We start from the raw sequence: 6,197 nt of genomic DNA, 5'->3' as shown, positions 1-6,197 counted from the left end.
GCCCACAGACAGCTGTTTGACGACCGCTGGTATAAAGTGTCAACCAGCATTGATATTTTACATCTCTGATTCATGTTTGGGCAATTCCAGGGTGGAACTGGTGAAGCAGGGTGGGGGGTTGTCTTGTGAATTGCATTCCCAGAGACAGTTATTTGTTCTGGCATATGTTAGAGGACTGTCAGGCTGGAGACAGAGGTGAGAGTTGAATAACATTTGGAATCTCCACCTCCCTGAGGAAACTGATTTAATGGGAGGAAAGCCAGCGTGCTGAATGGAGATAGGCAAAGTTATGACTTAGATAAGTGAGAGTGAGTTTGACTGGGTAATGACTGTGCGAATTTCGGTGGGTATCTACATGAAGGAAAGTTTAAAACTGTGTGTGTGTGTGTGTGTGTGCGCGTGTTCATGGGGAAGGGCCATTTGTGTGAATAGGGAAAATGTGTGTTAGTGTGTAAATCATCAAAATTTGTGTGAGTAAATGTGTGTTGTGACTGTATAAATGAATGTGTATGATAATATGGTAATATGAATGGAAGTTTGTGTGTTTGTGGATTTGAAGCAGGCAGAGCTGGAATTGAACTCAGGTAGGTCTAAAGCCCATATGATTTTTCCTCTATTACATTGTCTTACATGTCTCAGACATTCTGGAAAAATAAAAGAATGAGAAGGGAGTGGAGAGGAAGCCAAAGAAAGGTGGTTAGGTAATCAGCAAACAAAAGTGGACGTTTCAAAACTAATGGAAACTTTGGCTCTAATAATCTCGGATTCAGATATCAGCTTAGCCTCTAACAGGTTGTTTGACTTTGGGCAGTTGCCTATATGAGATTAGTTTCTTCACGCACGAACTAGTGATACTTTCAATTTCATACATTTGGTGCAATAATTAGAAATAATACATATATCTAACAGTAGATATTTAATGGTTGCTATCATCAAATAAAGAAGTATTAATGATAGAAATTGGAGATTACTAGTAATCAGAAATGAAATGTAATATTAGATTTGGCAACTATGATATGATAGATTGTTTCAGAAAAGGAAGCTTTAGTGGCATATTGGTGTTATAAGTCAAATGGCATTGGGTAAAGATTACAAGGGTGGTAAGAGGATAGATGAAGAGAGTGCACATCCCTCCTTTTGTAAAACCGAGGTGAACGGGGAAAGAGACACACTAAGGAGAAGGGGCCAGCAGAGAGGGAGAGTTTGAAATTACCAGAGTGACAGATTAATGGAGAGAAGGTTGGGGTCCAGTGCACAAATGGAGGGCTGAGCCTTGAATGGGAGCGAGAGGGAAAAGACAATTCAAATATAAATTTGTAGGTGGCAGAATGAAGGTGGTTAAGGGAATTAACAACAGGTGACTTTTGTTTTTTCCCTTGGCTCAGGAGTCAGGAAATCACAAGCACCTGATGAAGGGGACCAAGGTGGAGTAAGGTAGACGTGATGTGATTCAAAGCATGGTGTGGGTAGCCAAATTCTAGCTCCACCATTTACCAGCCAGGTGACCTTGGGTGGGGGGATGATGAACTCTCTAAGCTCTCTTTGCTCTCCATTGGTAAAATGGGAAAACGAGTACAGTTATCTCACATGGTGGTGATTGAGATAATGCATGTGCAGCCCTTAGTGCAGAGCTGCTCCTAACCGATCTCAGTCTCAGTTCTCCAACCTGCCTCTTCCCTTCCCCACCCTTCTTACACAGTACTGCCAGAGAAAGAGCGACCCAAAATGCAAACTGCATCATGCCATTCTCTCACTACAAACCCTTCAGTGGCTCCAACTGCTTCAACATAAATCCTAAACTCCTTACACTTGTACCAAGAGTCCTCAGTGACGTGGCCCCTACTTCACTGCCTGACATTATTTCCTATCATTTCGTGCCATGTCCTCCAGGCTATGGTAACCCTGAATCATGATAATTTTCCTCCAAACTGCATGTCCTTTCAGATCTCTGTGACTTTGTGTTCTCCCCTCCCCTCATGACTTTACTTGGCAAACTCTTACTTATTTTTCAAGGTTCAACTCAGGGTGGCACCTTTAGAAAAACTTTTCTGAACTCCTAGAAAACTTTCCATGTTTCCACAGCCCCTGTGTTTAACATTCTTCTACACTATCTGTATTGTATAGCTATTTTGTTTAATTGTCTGTCTCCCCTCAAGTAGGTCCTCCAGGAGCCATTGTACCTGCTCAGGGTGTTCAGTAAGGTTTGTTAAATTGACAATTAACTCAGTTACGATTTGCCTTTTGAGATGCATATCCCATTCTGATGGTCAAAGTGGAAACTGCAGTGTTATTCACAGCTCTCAACTGTTTGTAACAATCTGATGCTAAGATCCTATGGCATTCTAGAGCTGGAACAACTCTCTTACAGATATCTAGTTCAACTTTAGTTTTAAAGTGATAAAAGAGAATCCCAGAGCAGGGAAGTAATTTTACTGAGATCACATAGCTGGTGAATAGAATGGCAAGGAGTTTTAACCCATGTTTCCTGATTTCCTGACCAGGTCCCTTTCTACTTCTCATTCAGTGAAAAATGATCTGTTTCCACCTCCCCCACTCCATCCCCATTCACCTTTTTGGAAAGAGAAAAGAGATGACTGCCAAATCCCATATACAACATCCAAATGACTCATCCCAGGCATGGCAACCCCCAACCACACTGGTACCAGCCATTCACTCTTCATTCTGCTGGGGATCCCTGGCCCGGAAGACCAGCACATATGGATCTCTCGCCCCTTCTTTATTTCTTACCTTGTTGCTGTCCTTGGGAATAGCCTCCTTGTTTTCATCATTGTCACTGAATGCAGCCTCCATGAACCCATGTACTTCTTCCTCTGCATGCTGGCTGTGGCTGACCTCATCTTGTCCACTACCACTGTGCCCAAAACCCTGGCCATATTCTGGTTCCATGCTGGAGAGATTTCCCTTGATGGCTGTGTCACCCAAATCTTCTTCATCCATGCCACCTTTATTGCTGAATCAGGAATTCTGTTGGCCATGGCATTTGACTGCTATGTGGCCATCTGTGACCCACTGTGCAATGCCACAGCGCTCAGTCGTGAAGTAATCATAAGGGTTGGTCTGGCTGTGCTCCTGAGGGGCTTCTCTGTATACTCCCGGATGTGCTCCTGGTGAAGAGACTACCTTTCTGCCATAGCAATGTGCTACCACATACCTACTGTGAGCACACGGCTGTTGCTAAATTTGCTTGTGCTGACATTCGTGTCACTGTCTGGTATGGCTTGTCTGCTCTGCTCTCGACTGTAGTGATAGATGCCTTGCACATCTTGGTTTCCTATACCTTCATCCTCAATGCAGTCTTCCGCCTCCCTTCCTGAGGAGCTTGGCAAAAGGCCCTAGGCACATGTGGCTCCCATCTTGGGGTCATTTCCATGTTCTACTGACTGGCATTTTTACCATAATTGCCCAGCAGTTTGGGCGTCATGTTCCTCCTTATGCCCACATTCTGCTGGCAAACATCTGCATGTTAGCCCCTCCTATGCTAAACCCCATCATTTATGGGGTCAAGACCAGGCAGATTCGAGAGTGTGTGGTTAGTACTTTGTCTTCACAGTGGGAACACTGCTGAGTTTGTGTGACAGGTGATATGTTTATCAACATAGGACCTCACATTTCCTTTGCCTACGTTGTAGAGATTTATGAACAAAGTGTGGTACTGACTGTGAACAAAGTGATTTGTCATGGCTTTTAAAGACAGAATGCCATGTTATCTTGATAAGGGTGGTGTTTAGGAAAGAGCACAAGTTGTCGGATCAGAAGTAGCTTTGAGGGCTTCCCTGGTGGCGCAGTGGTTGAGAATCCGCCTGCCAATGCAGGGGACACGGGTTCGAGCCCTGGTCTGGGAGGATCCCACATGCCGTGGAGCAACTAGGCCCATGAGCCACAATTACTGAGCCTGCGCATCTGGAGCCTGTGCTCCGCAACAAGAGAGGCCACGATAGTGAGAGGCCCGCGCACCGCGATGAAGAGTGGCCCCCGCTTGCCACAACTAGAGAAAGCCCTCGCACAGAAACGAAGACCCAACACAGCCATAAATAAATAAATAAATAAATAAATAAATAAATAAATAAATATTTAAAAAAAAAAAAAGAAGTAGCTTTGAGTCCTGGGTTCACCAAAGGTGATGTGTTTGACCTAGAGGAAGTTACTTACTCTCTTAGAGACTCTTAGCGCATGCATAGGGTTCCAGAAAAATAGAAATATCAAAACTAAACTAAATCATATTAAACAATGAGAATTATTTTCTACAATGAACTTGTCTAGGACATTGAAATTAAAACCTATAGGCAGAATTATATTAATTTAATAATATATACATTTGAGATATCTATATTTATATCTATAAAATTTTATTCTGAATTAGAAAAGGGACCAATGGAACAAAATAAAGAGCCCAGAAATAAACACTTGCATATAAGGTCAATTAATCTTTGATAAGGGTGTCAAGAATTCTCAATGAGGAAAGGACAGTCTCTTAATAAATGATGTTAGGAAAACTGGATATTCACATGCAAAAGATTGAAATTGGGCCCTTATCTTACACCATACACAAAAGTTAACTTGAAGTGGATTAAAGACTTAAATGTAAATCCTGAAACTGTAAAAATCTTGGAAGAAAATACAGAGAAACACTTCTTGATATTGGTCTTGGCAATGATTTTCTTGATATCACACCAAAAGTACAGGCAACAAAAGCAAAATAAAGATGTGGGACTACATCAAACTAAAAAGCTTCTGCACAGCAAAGCAAACAATCAGTAAAATGAAAAGGCAGCTATGGAATGGGAGAAAATATTTGCAAATCGTACATCTGATAAGGGGTTAATATCTAAATATATAAGGAACCCATGAAACTCAGTAGCAAAACTCAATAGCAAAAACCCCACAAAAAACAAAAAACAAATAACATGACTAAAAAAATGAGCAAAAGACCTGATTAGAACTTTTTCAAAGACATACAAATAACCAATAGGAACATGAAGAGATCCTCAACATCACTAATTACCAGGGAAATGTGAGTCAAAAAAAAAAAAAAAAAAAAAAAAAAAACCACAATGAGATATCACCTGAAACCTGTTAGAATGGCTATTATCAAAAAAACAAACAAACAAACAAACAAGAGATAACAAATGCCGACAAGGATATGGAGAAAGGGGAACACTTGTGCACTGTTGGTGGGAATGTAAATTTGTGGAGCCATTATGAAAAACAGTATGGATGTTCCTCAAAAAAGTAAAAATAGAACTATCATATGATTCAGAAATTCCACTTCTGGGTATATATCTGAAAACAATGATATCAGTATCTCAAAGAGTTATATGCACCCCCATGTTCATTGCAGCATTATTTACAATAACCAAGACATGGAAACAACCTAAGTGTCCACTGACAAATGAATGGATAAATAAAATGTGATATAAATATATATATATATGTACATACACATATATATACATTTATGTTATTCAGACATAGAAAGGAAATCTTGCCATTTGTTACAACATGAATGAACCTTGAAAACATTACACTAAATGAAATAAGTTAAAGATAAATACTGTATGATCTCATTTATAAGTGGAATCTAAAAAAAAAAAACCAATCTCATAGAAACAGGGAACAGATTGGTAGTTGCCAGAGGTGAGGGGTTGGGAGTAGGAGAAATGGGTAAAGGTGGTCAAGGGTACAAACTTCCAGTTGTAAGATGAATATGTTATAAGGATGTAATGCACAGCATGATGGCTATAGCTAACAATACTGTATTGTATATTTGAAAGTTCCTAAGAGAGTAGATCTTAAAAGTTCTCACCACACACATACACAAATATAACTATGTGAGATGACAGATGTGTTAACTAACCTTATTGTTGTAATTATTTTGCATATATATGTATATTAAATCATTACATTGAGTACCTTAAACTTACAAAATGTTATATCTCAATAAAGCTGGGAGAAAAAAAGACAAATGTGGTACATATACACAATGGAATATTATTCAATCATAAAAAAGGAAATCCTGCTATTTGTGACAACATGAATAAACCTGGAGTACCTTATACTAAATGAAATAAGCCAGACACAGAAAGACAAAAACAGTATGATTTCTCTTATATGTACAATCCAAAAAAATTGAACTTTGGTAAGCATAAATTCATTTTCTATGTCTGTGGGTCTGTTTC

At 39.8% G+C, this 6,197-nt stretch overlaps 1 pseudogene; it reads left to right on the top strand.

Moving 5' to 3' along the window:
- Positions 1–2,265: 2,265 nt before the first annotated feature.
- On the top strand, positions 2,266–3,979 carry LOC103013520 (olfactory receptor 52B4-like; annotated as a pseudogene).
- The last annotated feature ends 2,218 nt before the right edge of the window (positions 3,980–6,197 follow it).

This window comes from Balaenoptera acutorostrata, chromosome 9 (genome assembly GCF_949987535.1).
Source record: "Balaenoptera acutorostrata chromosome 9, mBalAcu1.1, whole genome shotgun sequence".
Classification (NCBI taxonomy): domain Eukaryota; kingdom Metazoa; phylum Chordata; class Mammalia; order Artiodactyla; family Balaenopteridae; genus Balaenoptera; species Balaenoptera acutorostrata.
The sequence above is the reverse complement of the archived record's forward strand: the minus strand, read 5'-3'. Positions and strand labels throughout refer to the sequence as shown.